This window comes from Aedes albopictus, chromosome 2 (genome assembly GCF_035046485.1).
Source record: "Aedes albopictus strain Foshan chromosome 2, AalbF5, whole genome shotgun sequence".
NCBI lineage: Eukaryota > Metazoa > Arthropoda > Insecta > Diptera > Culicidae > Aedes > Aedes albopictus.
In genome coordinates, this window is record NC_085137.1 from 198,845,564 (window position 1) to 198,869,573 (window position 24,010).

Genomic DNA, 24,010 nt, shown 5'->3' on the forward strand with positions numbered 1-24,010 from the left:
GGTGCAATTTGAAAAATGTAAACTGAATTTTTGAATTTCTGGTGTTGAAGGCCAATGTAAAAGGGTTAATGGTTTAGCCTGAACCGGTACCGCTACCGTTGCTATTTCGATATCATTGCATTTAAGGGTTTGGGGCTTCAGCGAATATCTGCCAGTACCGGTATTTTACCGGTACTACCGGTACTGTATGCTGCAGTACCGAAATACCGGTACTCGCCAAAAGTGGTCGGTACTGCAACCCCTATATGCCGCCGTCTATCACCGATTGCAAGAGAGTTCGTGGGGCAATATCAGGCTGGATTTGTGGGTGAACGCGCTACAACGAACCAGATGTTCGCCATCCGCCAGGTGGTGCCCACACATCACTTGTTCATCGATTTCAAATCGGCGTATGATACAATCGATCGAGAACAGCTATGGCAGATTATGCACGAATACGGATTCCCGGATAAACTGATACTATTGATCAAGGCGACGATGGATCGAGTGATGTGCGTAGTTCGAGTATCAGGGACACTCTCGAGTCCCTTCGAATCTCGCAGAGGGTTACGGCAAGGTGATGGTCTTTCGTGCTTGCTGTTCAACATTGCTTTAGAGGGTGTAATAAGGAGAGCGGGGATAAACACGAGTGGGACGATTTTCACGAAGTCCGTTCAGCTGCTTGGTTTCGCCGATGATATTGATATTATTGCTCGTAAATTTGAGACGATGGCGGAAACGTACATCCGACTAAAGAGTGAAGCCAGGCGAATCGGATTAGTTATTAATGTGTCGAAGACAAAGTACATGATGGCAAAGGGCTCCAGGGAGGAATCACCGCGCCCGCCACCTCGAATTCATATCGACGGTGATGAAATCGAGGCGGTTGAAGAATTCGTGTACTTGGGCTCACTGGTGACCGCCGACAACGACACCAGCAGAGAAATTCAGAGGCGCATTGTGGCAGGAAATCGTTCTTACTTTGGACTCCGCAGAACTCTACGATCGAATAAAGTTCGCCTTAATACGAAGTTAACCATCTACAAAACGCTGATTAGACCGATCGTCCTCTATGGGCACGAAACATGGACCCTACGTGCAGAGGACCAACGCGCCCTTGGAGTTTTCGAACGGAAGGTGTTGCGTACCATCTACGGCGGAGTGCAAATGGAAGACGGGACTTGGAGAAGGCGAATGAACCACGAGCTGCATCAGCTGCTGAGAGAACCAACCATCGTCCATACCGCGAAAATCGGGAGGCTACGGTGGGCGGGTCACGTCATCAGGATGTCGGATAGCAACCCGACGAAAATGGTTCTCGAGTGTCATCCGACCGAAGACGTGGAGCGCAGCGAGCTAGGTGGGTCGACCAAGTGGAGGACGATCTGCGGACCTTACGCAGAGTGCGGAACAGGAGACAAACAGCCATGGACCGAGTGGAATGGAGGCGGCTACTATGTACAGCAGAGGCCACCCCGGCCTTAGCCTGATCGGTGGTGGTGATAGGTCAAGTTCCAATGCGAATGTCCAACCATAAAAAAGAAGGACATTTCTTGGAAATTTAAAACAATATATTAACTCTACACGGTACAATGGAACCGAAGACATAATAATGTATACATAGGGTATTGGTTCCCTTCTTCGTTCTTTTTGCTCACTTGCTGGTGGGCACAATGAGCGGGGATGGATGGCACAGCAAAAAAAAGCTATATTGCCAGTTTGTTTTTGTTTATAGTCACGTCGACTTTTGTGACTTTTGACAGTGCATTCAGATACTCAGAACGTTAACCGTAAGATTGATGATTGTCAGATCTGTCAGATTTAGATTTGTTTGTTTATCTCTTTAAGGAAAGCTACTACATTACGGAGAAGTGCTAGGTTGTTGTTTTCGGAGAAAACTTGGTAAATATTACCATAGTTACTCAGACCGTATTTGGCTCTAGACTGTGCGTATTTGTGCAGGAGAAAATTATGTGCTCTGCATTCTCTACGACGCTGCAAGTTTCGCAAACGCCGTTTGATTGAAGTTTCATTTTAGCTAGCCAATAAGCAGAGTAATCGTGACCTGAGAGGAGGCGATTGAGCGTGCGAGTTTCCGAGTTCGTGAGCTGTTTCCCAGTGTACCAGGGTTTAGACGGTATCGTATTCTGGAGTTGGAAAAACTTGCGGCCTTTCCCATCTATTGCTGCATATTCGAGGTACCATTGCTGTGCGTCTTCCACTGCCACCCGACGAAAGTAATTCTCCACATCATGAACGAAAACCTTGTTGTCGCAGATATATTGTTGCTCCTGTACTTCCAAAGCTGCTTTCGCCAACTGGTCAGCTGCCTCGTTCCCGGCTGCGCCTATGTGACCCGGAACCCATTGCAGAGTCGTTTGGGTCTTCGACGCCATGGTCAGCAGCCTTTCTACTATTTCGTCTCTGTAGTGATCCTGAACGTTTGACTTGATAAACTCCAGGCCCGACTTCGAGTCAGACATGATAACGGCGTTGGTGATTCCAGATTCACAAATATATTGGAGGGCCACCCAGATAGCCTCCAATTCAGCAGACATTATGCACACGTTACGCTCAAGTTTCAGACTGATTCGGAAATTCGTTGTCGAGTCATAAACGCCAATTCCACAGTAGTTCCAGTTTTTTGAGGCATCCGTATAGATGATACGCCGGCTGTTGTATTTACCATGAATCAGTGACAAGGTTAGTTCTGTTCTGTTCTGTTATAATCAACGCACCCCCTGGCCGTGGCCTATCTGCGTTGTTTCGCTGGGCGATACGTCTACCAGTAGACTTGTATCTGCCCTATGCTAAACCGATTAGCATATCAAGTCCTTTCCACTGATGAGTAGGCTCGAATGTCCCGCCCCTCCCTATAACCCATAGGGGGAAATAAGGAGTTTCCAGTTTCAAGTATTGTATTGATTATGACACCAACTCTTTCTATTCCTTGGGAAAAAAATCACTAGACTTGGATTATCAGACTACTATTAATAATGAACATAATTAAGATACAAGTTTACATACACAATTGTAAAAGCAGTGTCAGATACTTTAAAGTGAATTGAAAAATGTGAATAAGATAAATTGTAAACTATTTTGCGGCGACACGAATGCTTCAATAGTGTCATAAATAAAGGCGCAAACAAACAAATAATTGATATTGAAGTATGCATATTGAAGTATTTATCTATTAGCAAAGTAGTAGAAAGAGTTGGGTGCCTGATTATAAAATTGTTGTACTTATCTTGTGTGTTTCGGACAAGTCCCGTTTGTGTTGGCCATTAGGACACTTCTTGCTTCAAAACGGTCGTTTCTGGAATGGAAAGAGAATAATTGGCCGCACAACTCCGCAAATGGGCGGCCCGCACATATTAGTATAATGTTGCAATGATTGAAAATAATAGAGTATAATTGTTAATCTATATGAATACTGCTACAAGTTCAGGTTTCTCACCCTCCACGATTCTCTAGATACTGTTATAGCGTGTTTGTTGTAAATTTGTTAATAAGTGAAGCCTCCAAAACAGTTACGTGAAGTTGTATCAAAATTCTACAGAGTGTTGGGGAAGGGGAGGGGAAATAAACATACTTCTTCCTACACCTAGCAGTTCGGATCTTCTGTTCACACTGTCATTCCAACCTTCTTTCAGTGTGAAACGTTTCTGGATCTGGAACGGGTGGTATCACTTTACGCTACTCTTCTATCATGAACATAGATAACTACTTATAAAAATAAAAGTTTTGTCCTACTACCTATTTTCTACCTGAAAGATGTTAATTGGTCAAATGTTTCGTTCAGCAAGTCTATGTCCATATTGATGATACAACCTTTTATTAATGAGTAATAATGTTGCTCACAGTTGTGAGGCAATATAACATTCAACTCGTTGAGGGCAAGTTATGAACCTACAAAAAATTTCTTATTAGGCTGTTACCTCTAAAACTACTAAACACATATTGAAACGTGAAATTGTATTGTAATAATTGATCCTAATCTTAACCCTATCACTGGAACGCGTTTGAAGCAAATTGATATTGCTAATGATTTGGTTGGGCATTAAAAGTTTTTTTGGTTTCGACAATAGTCACATACTATGCCCTACGACATTGACGATTCTATTGTCTATGGCTCACCTATTTCGTGCCACCCAGCAGGGACTTGGTCTGGTACCCAATTCAGTATATCCGCTCCACGTAATATACCGCACCTCTTTTGATTTGTGATATATTACGCGGAACATTACTCTCTTCATTCGGATAGCGGCTATGTAACCCATTGGATTAAAAGCCTCCATCAAACATGAAGCGATTAATTGGAGACTGAAGACTCTATACCAAATTTGGCTCAGAGACAGGTAATCAGTGAGGTCAGTTTTTCTCGTTTGTCAGAGACGATTGATACGTATTAAGACAAACTTTCCACTGCATCTGCCAGCAATAATCGGTGATCGATCAACATTCCGAGTACCCCAATTTACACAAGAATGCCAAGGATCACCGCTCATGCTTTACAATACAGTTGGAAAAACTAGAACAACACCTGGCCACAATGATGCATAAAGCACTAAAGCGGACCGGAAGTGTTGGTGAGCCAGCCCCCACCTGAATCAGTGACAAGGTTAGTTGTTTCAATACCCGTTCGCTTGTAGTTTTCTTCCTCCATGGACCGTCTGGTAGCTCTGTCTCAATTGTTACATCTTCCCACTGATTCTTACAAACGAGCGAAGTGGATGTGGCTTGCAGTATCGTCGCATGATCCAGGGCAACCCGTTCAATAAAACTGCATCGGTCTTTCTCGCGATTCTGATCCTGCTCCATTGCCGAGTCAAGCTGTTGTTTCACGACTGAATTTCGGTGGTAATGTTTGGCTAATTGCTTTCCAACATTTAGCAAACGTCGGAACTCTAGCGGAAGCTGTCCTGCGATTGCATACAAAGTGTTGATCGGGGTTGTCTTTGTGCACCCGGTAACTTTTCGAAGACACTGGTTGTTCAGAACATCAATCTTTCCAAGATTTGATTTACAAGCCGAACCGTAGATAGTTGAAGCGTAGTCCATGCAACTTCTGAATAGTGCGTTGTATGCCATGCCCAGTGTTTGTGGGTGTGCTCCGTATTTAGTTCCGCTGATGACTCTGATCATGTTTTGCCGCTCTGCTAACCGTTGAACAAGATCCCTCAGATGAGCACCATACCCAAGTGACCTGTCGACGATCAATCCCAGGTACCTGTGAATCCGAACGTTTTCCAGTTTATTTCCATCGATACGAATCTCCAACTCTTTAGGGCTGTTTTTGAATAGCATCACCTTTGTTTTCTGCGGATTCATGGTAAGGTTCAGTTCTTCTGTTTTACGCTTGAACTCGTTTAGAAAAATCTGTCCTCTGGCTGCGACTTGCTCTCTGCTACCGCCTTCAATGATGATAGCGAAGTCGTCGGCGTACTGTACGAGTACCACACCTTCAACTTTGATGGTATGTAGTACCGTAGTGTATACATTGAACAACGTTGGCGAGCAAACATCCCCCTGTGGCAATCCTTGAGTGACGAAACGAGTCATTGTTTCACCTGCAACATGTAGCTCAATCTTTCGGTTTGTCAAGAACGACACAAACCAGCTAGTAATCTCTACAGGAATGTTGAGATCTAGCAGTGTTTTCTCTAGACAATCAACCTTGACACAGTTGAAAGCATTTGAAAGGTCCACGAAAACCACGGCTGCTATTCGGTTACTCCTTTTGATTTGGCAAATGCGGTTGGTGACGAACTCCAAACATGTGATAGTCGACATTCGTTTTCTGAAACCAAAGGATAAATCAGGAAGGATATTCCTTTCTTCCAGGACTGCTTCCAGTCTTTGCAAAACTGCTGAATTTAGAACCTTCAATCCACAGTTCACAAGCGAAATAGGGCGGGTGCCCTCTACCATCTCAGGGTTTTTGCCGGCCTTAGGAATTGCAACCACCTTGATCGTTTTCAGATCGATAGGAATCCTGTTAGTTCGCCAAATCAGATTCAAGTCTCGTATTATGTTATCCCTGACCGCCGGTTGTAGCCTTTCGAGAATTTGATAAGAAACTCCATCAGGTCCTGGGGCTGACAAGCGTGTTTTCCCTCTAGTCTTCTTGGCGATGTGGCTCAGCCAAAAATCCACCGTCAAGATGTCGTAATTAGCAGGTCGTACATATGGATCTTCCTGGTATGGTTCGATCGGAAAATGCTTATTCAAGAAATCGTTCGCTAAGTGTTTGTCTACATGAACAAGAACATTTTCTACCTTTCTCTTACCCCCTGTCAGCTTCCTCAGACTGTTCCATATAACTGTAGCAGGTGTCTGTGGATCGAAGCTAGAAACAAAATCCTGAAATTTCGCTCTAGATGATTCCTTCTTCTTCCTAAGAAAAGTAGCCTTTTTCTTCTTAAAATCCAAAAGCTCCCTAATGCCTCCGGTTCTATTGTACAAGGATCTAGCCGCTCGTTTTTCTTCCCATGCCTGCTCAACTTCCTCAGACCACCAGAACTTGGGCGAGTGTTTGTTCTTCTGCTTTGATTGTTTTAAGATGTTTCTGGTTTCCCTTTGTAGCTGCGCCATCGTGATGACATCTTCTTCATGGATGTTTTGGACTCGCTCAAAGACTTTTTTCTTGTTGATGAAAAATTTCGATTTCTGTGAACAGGCAACTTGTATTACCGTTTCCAGCGCCAGATGATGACTACCAATTCCGTAGTCGAGGATGTTTGTCGTCGAGTCCAAAAGAATCGAGCTTGACACGATCACCAGGTCTATGGCTGAGGGATTCTTACTCACGTCTACCGGAATGTAGGTCGGTTGTCCATTGTTCATAATCACGAGATTCGCGTCGTTCACCAGGTCATACAGAATAGCGCCTTTCCCATCCGAGTGTCGTGGATCCCAAGAATAATGGTGCGCATTAAAGTCGCCTCCAATGATCACCTTCCGGAACCCAGTTGCTATGCGAAAAATTTCTTCCAATTCGTTTTCAAATTCTGAAACAGATATACTCGGCGACACGTACAGCGATACGACCAAAATGTCTTCGGCCACAATATGGCGGCCAACCGCCTGGATTTAAGGAAAATCCGGCAGCTGAACTTCTCTAGACTTAATCTTCTTATTTATGATTATTCCCGAACCTCCATATCCGTCATGTCTCGAATTTAGGAAAGTAAAAAACCCTGGTATTTTGTATTTCTTTTGCTCATGCTCAATTTTGCTCCAACATTCGGAAATGAGGGCTATGTCATAGCCCTCTTTCACTAACACTCTCGTAAGCTCTTCCTTATGTTTTTCTAAACTTTGTATATTTAGCTGTAAAAATCTGACTACATTTTCTGACATCTACTTACGGTTTACCTGATTCGTTCTGTTCATCCCTGTGCTTGCTCCTGCTGCGCGTTCTTCCGTTCTTCGTTTCGGTGTTGGTGTACCGTGGCACGGCGCCCAGGCTCCTGGACGCGCTCTCCGTTCCGCTGGTGCTCGCACGTTCGTCTGTTGCCAACTCTTGGTTGATTTCCTGCGATCGCTGTTCTGCCATTCGCTGTGCCCACCTTTCGTAGTCTGTAACTCGGAACTTGTTGAAAAGCGCAACTCCGTTACGCTCTCCCTCTCCGGATGCCTTCTTCTTCTTGTCCACAAAAACTTCGACCTGATCCGCGATGACTACATCTTCAATCGGGCGCTTGGTTCGTGGGGCCTTGGGTTTGAAAGCTGGTTTGACTGTGTATTCTCCTGCTGCCATGTCCGAGTACGTATTCGGCAAAGCTGGAAATTCTTCGTTGTCTGTCAGCATGTCGTAGCGGTTTTGTGTCAGGACAGGATTCTGCTCTTTGGCTTCCATGTAGGTGAGGGTGGTGCGTGCCATGATTGTTTTTATGTTTCGCTGACGGGTTCTCTCCGGACAATCCTCGTCCGATGTGCGGTGTTCCGATTTACAGTAGAAGCATTTCCTCGGGTTCTGACATTCACCTGTCTCCATGCCCTCGTGCATTGCCGCACAGTTTGGGCATCGCTTCCTCGATTTGCAGTTCTCAGTTTTGTGATTGTATCTCAAGCAGTTGAGACACAATACCGGTCGGTTGATGAACGGTCGGACGGTGTTGATGCAGCAGAACATTCGTACCTCTCTCGGCAGCTGGCTCGCACGGAAGATGATTCCAATACGCGATGTTGGGATTTTTCTCGCTCCTTCGTATCGATGTAGTCGATTGATGCTCAGGATGGGGCACGCGCTGGTGATACTTTCTCGTATTTCATCCATCTCCATGTCGACCGGGACACCGGCAACCACACCGGAAACGGACACGAAGCTTCGTGGGACGTATGCTCTGTAGTTGCGCTCCTTCAAAGATGGGTCTCTCTGCAGCTGGTTTGCCGCCTGGGGGGTTTTCATGAAAACGATCAACTTGAACCTTCCTAACGCCCGGATGTTCGTGACGTTTTGACGATACAGATCCGACTTCGTCATCAGTTGGCCAAAAGATAGTTTGTTGATTCGGATGGAGCCATCTTTGTCATCCAGCAGTTGGACTATGACGCGGTAGGGGGCTGAGTCCGACTTTTCATACTCGTACACTTGGTACGCCTTTCCGCCGTCCGGCGGCTTCCCCATTTTGCCGACTTCTTCCACGTGCAGAATAAAACGGTAGTTTTTCGACGATCGAGCAGAAGAAAAAACTTTTTAACTACTTAATCGAAAAAACACTTCACTATTTAAAGTTTTTATCGAGATGAAACTATTTTTCGACAGTTAGTTCACCACAAAAAAGTAGAATTTTCACACTCTCCCAAAATTTAATATGGCGTCACACTTGAAGGTTTCACCGGAAGTCGGTTCCCTTCTTAAGCATGTGGCTCCCATTTTCATCCTACGAAAAACAAAGGATTGAAGCGCTGTTTGTTTTGTTTCTTATTTTTGTATTTTTTGTTAGAAGTGAGCACCCATGAAAACAAAAAGAACGGAATCAATCGGTGCCGTAATCGCTTGTTTTCGAATAGGATGAATATGGGAGCGTGAGATTAATGATGGAACACATACCCTACATATATTATTTTCAAGAAGTATCTTCCAAAAACGTTCATGCCAAAAAATGAACGTTCCTGATACCAGTGAAGTGGGTATAGGGATCATCATATCCTATTCCGTCTAAACATTGGTCTTTGTAGAGATGTAATTTGAACAACGGGTTCATTGATTGATTGATTTGTCTTTATTTCAAAGACTTTCAACCCTTGGCTGGTTCGTCTCTTTGAGACGACGGGTTCAGCTGTTTCCGTTCCCTCTTGTAGATTTGTTCTTTGGATCTACATATTCCATGGAAGAATTGAATTTGATTTTAAAATTTTCAAATTTCTCATATTTTATGTTTTGATTGCGATTTCACAATGTACAGCACCAACTGAGAAATATTAAACATTTAAAATTACTTGTTTAAATGAAATTATTTCAAGTTGACTTTGTTCTAATACTTTTATCAATCTTCTCCAATCTACCAAATTGGGTATTATTCAGAGAATATCTATAGCACAATCAACAGAGAACATGAAATACCTAGATAAGTTTGGTAGGTAGGTAACAGATACACTACACACTCATGTTTATCACCACCGCACCATTATAGGCACAGGCCATAGACCATTCGCGCTGATGAAATGGTGCAGTGAAGTGGGGAACGTGAGCGAGCGCTGCTCCAATGCAAGAAGGGAACGAACGGGTGAAGCGAAAACGAAAAGCAAAATATTGAGCAAGTGGTTTTTGACGAACTACCACTTCTATGGCTCTTTGGCTGATGGGTTCTAGGCAGGGCGAGATTACCTTTCAATATTATTTTGTACACTTTTCGGCCCATCACCTCACGGGCAACCGATTTGACCCTCGACAGATAAAAATGCGTGTCCCCAAAACTCCCCTAGTAGAGATTTGCTTACCTTTGGCTAGTGCAGGTATTTCCATGCAGAAGTAGAATTTGACGACGACATCAATTTCTGCTGCTACCATTTTGTGGAAGCGAAATTCTCAGTCCGTACATTAGGTCCTTCATACACAATCTTTTTTCTTCTATCTTCTCGGATACTTTTCACAGTCGAGATTCGGTTACAGTTTTCAACCGTACACTAGTTCACTGCGGTTCCCCCCAGTCGGGGAGACGAACGGAATAGATTTTGACCACTAACCACTGATTAGAATACCGAAAAGTACCATTTTCTTATAAGGTCATTTCGCCCGCGATCGGACCGAGACGAGAAAAAATTATTTCACCTTCCACTGGTTACCGTTCGATTTTTCTTGGCCCGAAAATCAAGCGCATCCAACGATGGATATCTATTTTCACTACTCGTCGAATCCACGCACCGTTACGATCCCCGGAAGCAGGTTCAACGCCGAATTTAAGCAGGAAAATCACTTTTTCTATCGGAGATTGCGGAAAATATGTCACATCAAAGGTATTCCAGACTCGCCATTGTGTAGCTTTTTTCCTCGATTGTGGTTGTGTGCGTGATTGCGATGCAAAGCTTTTTTTGCCGTTTAGATCGTTTTGCAGTGACAGAAGCTTTCTCCGGAAGCTTTCGCGCATTGACATTTCGGCAGGGCTGGCACAAGTTTGCAAACAGAGTCCCAAAGTATCTAATAAAGTGTCTCGAGTACCAAAGTGGAGAATCCTTGTCGTTTTGACAGGTCTCCTGCTCGATTGGAACTATCACGGAGAAAAAACTATGCAGTTTGAATCAACTAACATGTTTGTTGATTTACAAGCTGGGCAAATAGTTGTTTTGAATTGTAGTTTTGTTGTTTTTGAACCACGTTTATTGTTTGAAACAAACCGGCAAAACATTTGTTTCTACCATCATTTAGTAACAAAAAAACAACTGCCAAATTAGTTGTTTCAAACCGAAAACCTGGTAAATTCTACAAAAAGTTAAGGTTGCATTTACTAAAATACGGTTTGTTTTGATTCAGATGAACAAAGAAAAATATTGAGTTAGTACAACAAATTGGGCAGTTAATTTAACTAATATTTTGTTTGGAGAAAAAACAACAAACATTTTAGTTTGAAACCTGACCAGAACAAACTAAATTATTGGTTTTACTCTGATTCATTTTCACTCGAGAAGACAAAAAGATAGCTCAGAAGTAACAATTTTGTGCTCAAGTGACTACTGTTTTTATCTTTAACAAAAATTCAAGACGTTTGCTTAATTTCTCAGCTGATATATAGGTGAACCAAGGCAATATTAACTAGCAAGAGCTAGCAAGTAAGTGTTCAACCATTCCTTTTGGCGAATGTGAATTAATGTCGAAGTTTTACTCGTTTTTTCACTTCTGTTAGCAAATTTTACAAAGAAGGGTGTGATAAGAGAGATGCCACCAAGGAGCAGGCTAGAGGATGCCAACCTACCCACGAGCCTTCCCGCAAATGAAGAAAAAAAAACAGATCCTGGCAGAAATTTGGACGAAGCAAGGGGCCACCGGTGAGATGTTAGGATATTCGTTTACTGTGACCGGCTATCCAGTCTATTCTGGCAGAGATGCTCCGTTTCGAAACCTCCATGGGGTAAGCAAAAGATACCACGCGAGCGCTTTCGATATTCCGGATTGGAGGAATGCAACATAATCTGCTGGATATGGCTGAAAGTGTAATTTGTATTTAAGACTTGATTCAGGTTTGTTTTGTGTCAAGTTTATGTATATTCAAATAAATAGACATACGATTTTATTTTTGTTTTTTTTTTCTTCAAAAGAAAGAGAAGGATGGGTCATTAGTGTGGGACACGCTTGTATGAAAAAAATAAATCCTCGCTCCAGTCGACTTTTTAGATCCCATTTAGGCCCCATATGAACTGTACAAAATTTCAGCGCAATCGATGAAACTATAATTTAGCGCAAGCGGTTCAAAGTTTGCATAGGATTTACTATGGGAAAAGTTACACTTTCAAACAAAAAATCCCAGAGGTCGCCCTTTGTCTCCTTAATTCAAATCGATCTATGCTTCTCGTAGAAATAACATTTACGAAACTTTCCTTCGAAGACCGCAAAACGATTGGATGCTTGTGGAAAAAGTTATAGATTTATTACCAATTAGTGATCGAACGAACGGCTTTTTGTTTTGTTTTATCAGCAGCACTGCTGCTGCCGTTGTTGCATGGGGTGGCGGGAGGCATCACCACCCCCAGAAACAGCAGCAGCCAAGGCAGCAGCTACAGTGCTGCTAATAAAACAAAACAAAAAGCCGTTCGTTCGATCACTAATCGGTAATAAATCAATAACTTTTTCCACAAGCACCCAATCGTTTTGCGGTCTTCGAAGGAAAGTTTCATAAATGATTTTTCTACAAGAAGCATTGATCGATTTGAATTAAGGGGACAAGGGACGACCTCTGGGATTTTTTATCTGAAAGTGTAACTTTCCCCATAGTAAATCCTATGAAAACTTTGAACCGCTTGCGCTAAATTATAGTTTCACCGATTGCGCTGAAATTTTGTACAGTTCATATGGGACCTAAATGGAATCGAAAAAGTCGACTGGAGCGAGAAATTGATGTTTGTCCCATACTAATGGGTCATGCAGTTCAACAAATGCGTCGTTTAATATAACCGGCGTTTTTTGGTTTCATTCAAACTAAGCTTTGGTAGATTCAAACTGAACCTGTTTGTTAAAACAACAAATACTTCAGTTTGGATCGAGAGCTGTCAAAATGAATCAACTAACAAAATAGTAAAACCAAATTAAGGTTAGTTGAATTTAACTGGGAGTCCTTCAAAATAGTTAACTGAAATCATAGTTTGTTTCAACTAACGCGGGCAGTAAAATCAAACTATTATTTTATTTGTGCCATATTCAAACTGAGATTCCGGATGAATTGAACTAAAAAATGGTTGTGTTTACTAATTATTTTTCTCCGTGATGGGGATGACACTAGATCGACTGTTCCAATTTTGACGTTTCTCCTCTTTGTTTTATCTAGGCTCGTTAGTATCTAAATACTAATCAAGCAGGAGACCTGTCAAAACGACAAGGATTCTCCACTTTGGTATACTCGAGACACTTTACTAAATACCAAGGTATAAGAGATTATAATGGATTACTGCACGAATTTATACTGGCCTGCTTACTCTCACGCGAAATTTGACGTTTGAGCGGTGTTTTTTTTTATCCATATCGTTTATTTCTAGGCTCACTCGCCGGTTTCAGCTTTGCAGAGCCAACATTTTTTATATTTATTTTGGAATATAAATAGTAGTTATTCCCTTTCGATTTTTATTTTTCGACAAAACATTCTTTCCGGCCGACGAAGTGTCGACTGATGCATTATCGTGGTCCGTGTTGTGGGACCCCTCACAGCAAAAAAGTTGTTGAATATTACATCGAAATCGCTGCAACCAGGTCGTTACATCGATAGATTAATATTACACAGCCCGATGTACTCGACGGCTGTTGATGTAATAAACAGATCCGACGTAATTCTTGCGATGTAATTTATTCGACGTACACGGTACGATGTTATCCTTGCAATGTACTTAAGAAAACGATGTAAACGCTTGCTAATTCTCCTGAATGGATGATTAAATTGAATTTCATCTTTTTTCGACGAAAAAAAATGTGTAGCTAAAATACCACTAGGGTTTTTAAGATACACAAAATTTAAGTCGAAATAACATCAAATACAATTTAATCAGCCATTCAGGAGGAAAATCAGAAAAAGTATACTCTAGAGGGAAATTTTATTTTTATAGTAGATTTTGTTTTATAAAATTTAAATAATTTACTCATAAGAATAATTATTATATAACAATTAAAGTTGGTTCTGCGGGCACAAATCTCGGTGCCTGTTTTGCTAGGAAATCCATCATCATGGATTATTCGTAAAAAATACAATAAGTAGAAAACATTCGATGAGTGTCATGAAGTTTGTCCGATTTTAGTGCTGAGAAAGTTAAGCGTGAACGGTTTTTGTGGGGTTGCTACGTTGCTAGGGCTGAAAGTTTTTGTTTGTCATCTCACTAGTGAAACAAATTGAACACAAACTTGCCAGCTGTCGTTAGGTTTTTCAATATGGAGGATGGTGCAATCTGACATATTGGATTACCTTCCTTTTACCTACCTTGATCTGCACAATGCATATATAATAAATACATACGGTGAAAATTGAGAAAATTTGTCATTTGAGCTAGCGGTGGTCTGCCATTCGTGTGACGTCATCATGGTTTGGTTTAGCTCTGAGATACAGGTAGCTCATTTTTCCCCAACATTCCTTTACCTGTGGCAACCATCCATTTCCCACTGGGGCCTCGCAAATGTTTCTGCACCCAGAAAACGATCAAAACGTTATTTGCAAATGGCCATCGGGTGAGAAATGGCTCCAGTATGTGTGAAGTATTTTTCTAACTCAAAATTCGGCGTTGAATGATTGTCGCGATCGGCGAAAAACGTTTGCAAGTGCTACCGGAACCGTTCGTGCGTAAGTGACTGGTGTTATTTAGTGAAATTGTGCTGCGGAAATAGTGAAAATCACGCATTTTACTTTCCTTCCCATCGCCCGAGAGCAGTGTTCACAATTCCTTCAGTGCGTGCTCCGCTGCTGCTGCTGCTGGTGGTATCGTGCTCGTACAATACACACGCACCGTTAGTTTCGGTACGTATACGATACACACCGTTACGCGAATAATCACGTACACACATGTATATATCGAATGAATGAAAATCGCCAATCGGCTGTGTGTGGTTCATGAAATTGCATGTAGTAAATAACTGCGTCTGTGGGATTGGTTGTAGTGGTGTTTTGTTTACGACGTAGGTACGCAAAAGTTCTGAAAAGTGGTGATCGCACTGTAACAGCGGCAGACACCTTTGCGGCTCGACTCCCCATCTCTTCGCGTTCCGTTTAGCAATTTTACGTGTGGACACTTCAAAACAACCAAAAATTGACTTCGTTCCCTCGCTGTGTCGGGTTTGTGTCACCTTTCCTGATACAAAATCGACAATCGTACAAGAATATCGAATGAGCAGTGCTGCCGATGGATAAAATGATAATGTTTGTGATTTTTTTTAATGATTTCAAAGGCTAATGAAATCAAGCATAATTTTTCAAATTGACGTATCTAACTTTTTCACTGATCTGAGTAAATTCATGGTCAATGTTGACGACCATTTCACTAAAATAGTTTTTTTTATAAAAAGACTTTTCATAAGTTTTTTCGTGCTTAACATCACCAGGGATATAGCACGCACTAGGTAAGAAACAAAACCTACTCATTCCATATCATTTTCACAATGAATTTTGAAAAAATACACATACACCGGGTTGGTTAGAGATACGTCATGCCAGATACGTCGCTTTTGTATGGTGCCAGTTTGGTGTATCTGTTACTTTTGATTTTGACTAGATACGTCGTTTGGTTTTCTCATACAGGTATTCTTCGATATAACGTACCCTCGATATAGCGTACCCTCGATATAGCGAATTCAATATAACGTACATTTTGCTTCGATATAACGTACAACATTGAAAATTTTTATTTTTCCCACAAATAACCCTTAGATAAACTACGAAATCACTCAAATCAATGTTTTGTTGCCTTGTTACCCAGAATTAGCGCAATTTGAGGAAAAATTTAGTGTACGTTATATCGAAGCAAAATGTACGTTATATCGAAGCACAAAAAACGAAATAACTTTTTCGTCAAAACTCAAGTTTTTAATTATTGGTTTTGTGAATTTCGCCGAAATCATTATTTGGGATTAATTCCACGTCGTATACATCAATACTAGCTCTGCTTCGATATAACGTACACTTCGATATAACGTACAAAGATAAAACTTTTTTGTACGTTATATCGAAGAGTACCTGTATATCAAAACGGTGTATCTATGAGTAAAGTTGTCAACATCAAAATAGTTAGATACGTCGTTTCGAAAAATATGCTTAGTTAAACAAATTAAGCAATAAATCATCAAACAGTGATGTGGATTCTTCAATTTGCTTTATGAATCATGCATGCAGCAGTAAACCCGGATTTGTTTACATTCTCGAGTTACGTCGGATTGAAAAGTTATGCTTGAAATGTATTATAATAACATTGTGTGCTACGTATTGTGCTGCATAAAATGGCTAATATTATATTTTTTTGTAGTGGATTATTTCTTTCAACCACATTTATTGTGAATTTAATCAATAATGCCGTTTTAAGTATTTTGTATCAATTTTGGCAAAATGGCGATTTTTATTACAAAATTGTTCGTTACATTATTGTAATTGTATTTATTAACAATGTTTTAATATCCAAACTGCAATTTCCTTGACCTTGTATATGGTACATCCAATAGGTTATCGTTATGAATAAATAAAACAATTGCAATTACAATTAATCATCGAATTTTGTAAAAACATAGGTTAAGACTTTTTTGTAATTTGAATTTTATTTTTTACAATTATTTGACTGTTCAGTGTTTGCATATGGCAGGTATGTGAGGGGCAAATACATTTTCTTATATGACCCAGCTACTCATAACTTGCTCACTCGTAAGAAACAAGGAGTATAATTTTCCTCCCACATTTTGTAGATGGTAGGACCCGTCCGTGCTCTTAAAAAATGCGATCCAAACAAACACTTGGACGCGCTCCCATTTCACCTTAAGTGCTCCGTAGCTTGAAGGAATAGAAGCGCACATCTAGCGAACTGAGGGTCGTGTCGTGTGCATGATTCCCATAGAAGCACGTGGATTTCTGCAGGAGTTCCTCCTGGGATTTCTTCCGATGTTTCTCCTGTATTTTGTATTGTATTGTATTTATTAGATTTAACGTAAGCCTGGCAGTTATAAACTATTTTTCAAGTCAAGGAAACTACATTATAATAGTATTACATTTAGAAAAACTATTTTTTTTTGTCAAATAATTTCCGTGATCTTTCTTGTAGAGTTTCTCCCCGGATTTCTACTAGAGTTTCAACTGGGATATTTCCAAAAGCCTTGTTGGAATTTCTTTCAAAGTGCCACAAAAGATTTCTCTCGGAGTTTCTCCAGGAACTTCTCTCAGAAAAATCCGTCCGGTGTTGGTCCTGGGATATCTCTCAAAGTTTTTTTTTCTGAATTCACCCTAGAATTTCACTTATTCTCTTCCGGGTGAGATTCCGGAGAGGCTTCTGCTACAGTTGTTTATCGGATTCCTTGTAGAGAGTCACCTGAGATTTGTTTTACAGATTTTTTCGGAATTACTTCCTTTTGGGATTTCTTAAGAAGATGCGACCGGAGTTCTAACCTAGGATAGCTAAAGGAATTCAGGTGGAATGTAATGGGATACTTTACAAAGACTTATATTCCGAAGAGGCTTCTGCTACAGTTGCTTATCGGATTCCTTGTAGAGAGTCACCTGAGATTTGTTTTACAGATTTTTTTCGGAATTACTTCCTTTTGGGATTTCTTAAGTAGTTGCGACCGGAGTTCTAACCTAGGATAGCTGAAGGAATTCAGGTGAAATGTAACGGGATACTTTACAAAGACTCATTGCAGAAATCTCGAGAGGAACTTCGGTAATCCTGAGAAAAACTGAGATTTCGATAAAAAGATCTGAATGTAATTTCAGGAGGAAATATTTAGGAAATTGCAGAAGAAACTCAAAAAAACTTAAATAGAAATCCCGCAGAGAAATCCAAGAGAAACGTTGGAATAAATAGGAATAGCTTCTACAAAAGCTCGCAAAAATCAGGAGAAAAACTGTTGGAAAGCAATCCCACTAAGAGAAATTACTGAAGGCTCTTTGAATACCTTCTAGAAGGATCCTTCCCAAGTAACAGAAATAGCTGAACAGCAGTTTCTTAAGCTAAAGCTTGCTTAAGAGTGGTTTGTTCAAATCTTATACAGCAAAAATGTTTGTTGGGTTGGGGGAAAACCTGTGAGAAACTCGGGAAACATATCGGAAAATATCTCTGAACGAAATCCCCGGAGATACTCCAACAGAGACCCCGAAAAAAACTCCCGCTAAAATTCTGGGAGGAATTCTAGTAGAAATCTCAGGAAAAACTCTCGAAATCCCGAATAAAAACACCGTAAAAAACTCGGAAGGCGCTAGGTGTCTATGGGACGAAATACGTACGAAACTACTGGATGAAAACTTGGCAGAACTGGACAAATTGAAATTGTAATTGCTCGGTCCACACCCTGTCCGACAACTGTCAGTCTTTCTACCCGGAGGCAAAGTGTGAACCTACTAAGCCTCCCCCGTTAACATGTCGTACACCGAATTACTTCCACGGGCAGGCGCTGTCGTTGCCAGTCCCAACAAGTGTCAGATACATTTAATAGAGGGGGTAGATGATATAGGAAGATGTAGGAATAGGATGGGAAGAGGTAGAAAATGAAGAGATACTAGAGAGGTTTCGATTTTCTGGGTTTGCTGAAACGACAAAAAGAAAAAAAAAGGGGCTGTCCATTTATTACGTAAGGGGATTTTCACGATTTTTCGACACCCCCTTCCCCCTCTTGTAAGGTTTTTTGTATGAAAACCCAAAAATTTTTGTATGGCATTAAGATTTCTCAAAGACCCCCCTCCCCCCATAAACCCTTACGTAATTAATAGACAGCCCCAAAGATGATACAAAACATTAGCGATATTTTCATAGATTATGATTTGGTCGATAATTTCTCATCTATTTTGTTTCCATATCTTTGCACCGGTAACCATTTTAATCGCCTTTCCAATTTTTGTCGATGTTTTGTCAGGGCCATCTCACGTTTTCCCATCATGTCCTCTTCGCCAGTTGGCGACGTTCGGGATGTAAGTAGAAAAACATGTATTTAAAATGATCAGTACGACTGTTAGTAATTCTGATTGCTCAGTTCACTTCCAGCCCATTTGTCCGCAGTACATATCAGGCATCCCCTTTTAACAAGTCCTACATACACAGAATTAGAAACCCGGATCTTTCACAGACAGTACCAACTAGTGTCAGATAAGTTCAAAAGAGGATAAGAAGCGGCAAAATGAGAAGACAGTAGAGAAGGTTTGGTTCATTGGTAGCGGTGTTCATGTGATGTTTGTCTTACTTTGAAAACTATTTTATCTAAGTGTTTAACTCTGTACCCCAAATTTAAAACCCGAAAAATATGTGATCAGATGTATAGTTTCGCTATTCTATGTTTACATTTAATTGCTTTTGTTAATACAACTTTTATCAAGAAGGAATAATGTTGTTTACTGTTATAAAATAATTCAGTTAATGACCATCCAGAATCCAGAATAAACCTACAGAAAATGTCTCAATAAAAAATAAACTCCCTGGCCAATTTCGCAGGGGTTGACGGTATTAAAGTGAAGGATTTTCATTTTGATTATTGTAATCTGCCATGAATCGCATATCAGTCCCATCTTTGCTGGATTTCCTATGCAAATGGGACAAATATGCGATTCACGGCAGTAATGTAGTGTCCTTTAGTGAAACATAGCACCTTTTTAACACTTTAATGCGCCTCCAACGGTTCATCACGAACCGGCTGCTGCAGATGGAGTACCTATGGCTGATCATATGCATCAGACATTCTCGATAAACACGGAAGAACCGCCGGAGCTCATTAGAGTCTATTCCCAAGCAATAGTTCCAAGTCGGTTGGATCTGAGAAGGTTTTGATGATCGTTACAAATCCTAATTAAAGTATTATAGGATTTGTGACAGGTTTTGGAACCTTTTACAGCCAGTTCACTTCAAAATGTTGTTCAGGCTCTATTTCCCACGTTTCTCGGTTGATTTTGATTAGTAATTTATTAATCAATGTCATAGTCGCTTTTTTGAATTTTTACAATGCTAGTTGGTCATATTTTCTTTAAATAAAGCAATTAAAATCGACCGATGAATTAATTCTGGGAAGGAGATTTGCAGCACATAATTGTGCTGATAGATTCAAAGCTAACGTGCGAACACTTGAACGCAGTGGCGTCGCGTAACCTCACTTTTTACCTGTGCACCAAGTATAAATTCTTGAATTTTTTGAACAAATTTGCTTGTAATAATTAGAAAATGACGAGAATAGCTGCTTTCACTCATTTCTATTTTGATTTTGATCATAAATCCCCTTCAATTACAAGTTTTAGAGTCGGTGCACAGGTAAAAAGTGAGGTTACGCGACGCCACTGCTTGAACGCATTGTTGACGTCAATGCGTTCGACGTGACATTTTGGACAAAAACTAACTGCTTTTTATTAACTGAACAACGTTACTTGTGTATGACTAGGTTGATATTTCTAGGCTACGCTTGAGAAAATGACATGGTTTATCTAGGTAGGACTGATAGGACAACTGAACGAATTTGAATATTTTTCATAGTATTTGTGAATCGCATATCAGTCCCATCTTTGCTGGATTTCCTATGCAAATGGGACAGTTATGCGATTCACGGCAGTGTAGAGGGATCAATACATAATAGTTGACAAGCAATCCTTATTATTTTAAAATTTTATTGCAATTAATTGACCTACTTGGCGTATTTTTGTTAAACTCTTAAATGGTATTATGACACCAACAGAAAAATATCAGAATTTCAGTTACATACTTCTGTGGGTTTTGGACCGATGACAATTTAAGGACACAAGAGATGAACACAGAGAAGTAGAAAACGATTAGCGAAATCAAGAAAACAATTTGACACAGGATTGACTATATTTTAACATTGCAACGTCAACTGACTTAACGAGGAGAAATACATTTTGAACCATACCACGAAATCAAACAAGAAGACAAACACAAACCGTGTGACCATAACACCACATAGGCAAATCCTGACTGACTGACCAATTGAAAACTTTCCAATCTTCTACCGTAAATTTTTGAGTCAGTTGCAACAGTGTCTTAATGGATATCATTTTCCGCGTACGGCTAGCAAACTGCTTCTGAAAGATTACGTACTCTTTTCTATCTTCGGGTCTAGTGTAGAGGTTTCAACTCTATTCAGAGTGCAGCTAGAAACTTTGCTAGAAGCAAAGAAAAAAAAGAAAGAAAATGTCTCAAAAAATAGTTCAACTAAATACACAAACTAAAAAGTGTCATTATATTTTACCAATGATTTCAGCCTAATCTTGACCCTAACATAATTATGCGCTTAGTGTAAATGGACGCCGCTTATGATTTTGGTTAGACAATGGCCAAAATTAGTGTTGTTTCGACAATAGTCACAAGTTATGCCCTACGACATTGACGATTCTTTTATCTATGGCTCATCTATTTCGCGCCACTCAGCAGGGACTTGGTCTGGTACACAATTCTGCATCTCCAACCGCGTAATGTGCCGCACCTCTTTTGATTTGCGATATATTACGCGGAATATTATACTCTTCATTCGGATAGCGACTGTGTAACCCCATTGCATTAAAAGCCTCCGTCAAACATGAAGCGACTAATCGGAGACTGAAGAGTCTATACCAAATTTGGCTCAGAAACAGGTGATCAGTGAAGTCAGTTTTTCCCGTTTGTCAGAGACGATTGATACGTATTAAACAAACTTTTCACTGCATCTATCAGCAATAATCGGTGGTCGATCAACATTTCGAGTACCCCAATTCCACAGGGATGCCAAGGATCACCGCCCATGCTTTACAATACAGCTGGAAAAACTAGAACAACACCTGGCCACAATGATAAAGCACTAAAGCGGACCGGAAGTTTCGATGAGCCAGCCCCGCCAAAAACTTGGCAGAACTGGTCAAAGCCAGAAAAAAAAAACTTCGATAAATTCAAGAAAGAATTCGAGGGAAGGACACAGAAGATCACAGAAGACCAGCTGCGAAAGAATCTAAAGCAGAAATTACGATAGAAATCCAAGGAATCCGGCAGGAATTCAAGGAAAAATCATGGATAAAATTTCGAAATCTCAACATTACTGCACCACCAGCACCAGCACCAGCACCAGTAGCATGAAATTCAAACTCTTCACTCATGAATAAAATGAAATCCAAAATTCCATAAATGTTGGTGCCCTGGAACTATTTTCAGAATGCATTTCTAATTTGTATGGGAACCTTTTGTTCAGGGTGAGATGCCTTTCTAAAATCACTGTTTTGTTAATTTGATTATTTCCATTAGGCTATAAAAAAAATGAAATGCCTTAACTACCAAACAAACCAATTGTTTAGAATTAAAGTGTATTTCGCAGAATTACTACTTTAAAGGATCGGTTTTGAAACTTGGTTGTAAGAAACTCATTTCTAGAGAAGTATTGCAGTATTCAACAATTAATTAAGATTTTTTTTGGAAAGAACGTTTCATACTTCTAGAAAATTTTAACTGAATTCTCAATACATTTTTCTACATGAAAGCGTCCATATCAAGGTTCCATATTTATATTTTGGGATTCTCCGAAATTTATGAGATTTTTTGCTACATTAGTCTCCAAGAGAACATTGTTCAACCTAAGTATTGACATTTTCAAAGAATTTTGCCATCTGAAAGATGTTTTTTTTTTCATGCCTTTTAAATTTAGGTGTTAAAGTGAAGGCTTGGTTAAACAACTTACAAAAATCGTATAATTTATTTCGAATGAAATTCAAAAATAAATCTACAGTTTGTGGACAGCGTACCTACTTTCTTCTTTCCCTGATTGCTTAAGAGCACCATCAATTTTCGACAATTATGTCAGGAGAAACGGAATGAAATGGATAGAATGCAATTTGTTGTAGAATATGATGTTAACCTCATGAGGTTTATCCAACTACCAATTATTTTATCAATAGTGAAACTATTGATAAACAATCGAAAACCTATTGATTTGCAACCATTTTTTTATGGGTTTCGAAAAATTGAACCGATTTGCAACAAACTTTTGTTTGAGCCATTTTTTTTTTAACGCAAATGGTAACACCCAAAAATATTGTTATTGTTATTTAAGTACATTGTTAACGTATCAACTTTTAATCAACGAATTTACTTTCTTATCGTTTCAGATCTGGCAGCACTAATATCTGTACCACACCATACCAGTATCGTAGCTGTCTCGCGCGGTGCGAAGGCGATTTTTTCGCTGTCCGTTCGTTCACAGTGCTCTGCTTTTCTCATGTCCCCAAAATAGAAATTTCAATATGTGATGTATATTAGTATTTAAAAACGGTATAGTGAACCCGAATAAAAGAAGGAAAAGTTGATTTCATATATAGGATAAAAGTGCAAAAAAAACTTACATTACGGTGTTTTCAAGGATAGAAAGTGCGGTACAGTCTGCCAATCAAACGAGAGTGTACATTGCATTAAGGGAGAAGCCAGTGACGCAAGTGAAAAAAAAAACATACGAAGAACAGGAAGCAGCCCACTTGACGACAACCAATATCCAGTAAGATTGTGTTGACTGCTCGGGTCCTTTGGCCAATTTGGTGCGTCCTGCCTGCCAGGAATAAGTGCATGTAAACAGTGATCTAAGTCAAAAGTGATTATTTTCTTGATAAAGCACAAATACACCAGAACGATCGTACAGTTGCATAATTGAGTGAATACCGAGGGACAATAAAACTGGTGTTCTTGTCTCTCGCCATCGCCGTGTGTGGATGCAAAACATCACTCATATATTCTGCTGATGAAAACAAAAACAACAGTAAAAATAGACGAGAAACACAGTCGACGGAAGCAGTAAAACACTATCCCTGAGCGACACTATTGCCACAGCCACGGTTTGAAACGATAACGACGGCAGTGGTGTTTGTGGTGGAACTTGGGATAAGAGTTTTCTACGATCAACACACCTCTACAGTCACGGTAAGTGAGGAAAAATAATTTTTATTCCTGTGATATATTTTTATAGATTTAATCATTTTATTTCAAGGCTTTTTCCAACAACTCGAAAAGCAATATGTAGTTTTGTTAAAAATAATTATTTGTAATATGGCAAATCTATTGAAATTAATTGAAAGCATCTTTTAGGCTCTTCAATTTGTTTTATTGTTTCTTCATAGTCAAAGACATGGTGATTCCCAAAATAGTGTAAAGTAGTGTGTCTATTATCTGGAAAAGTCGAGAAAACCTGTAATTATCAGGCAATTTCATT

At 40.1% G+C, this 24,010-nt stretch overlaps 3 protein-coding genes across 6 annotated transcripts in view; 2 read left to right on the forward strand and 1 right to left on the reverse strand.

The window, feature by feature from the left end:
- Positions 1-10,488, reverse strand: part of LOC109425152 (protein Gawky) — a 31,044-nt gene extending 20,556 nt beyond the window's left edge. For 2 of the 3 annotated variants that reach the window (XM_019700389.3, XM_019700387.3), the window contains exon 1: positions 9,928-10,487. The gene's annotated coding sequence lies outside the window, so the exon portion shown is untranslated. Of the gene's footprint in view, positions 1-9,927 lie in introns of all 3 variants that reach the window. The other variant, XM_019700388.3, reaches the window with a different exon arrangement.
- LOC134286671 (uncharacterized) overlaps positions 1-24,010 on the forward strand; it is a 276,510-nt gene that overhangs the window by 189,252 nt on the left and 63,248 nt on the right. The window lies entirely within an intron of this gene.
- Positions 14,311-24,010, forward strand: part of LOC109429432 (protein Gawky) — a 30,470-nt gene continuing 20,770 nt past the window's right edge. The window contains exons 1-2 of one of the 2 annotated variants that reach the window (XM_029868948.2): positions 14,311-14,630; positions 22,920-23,721. The gene's annotated coding sequence lies outside the window, so the exon portion shown is untranslated. The remainder of the gene's footprint in view (positions 14,631-22,919; positions 23,722-24,010) is intronic. The other variant, XM_019705387.3, reaches the window with a different exon arrangement.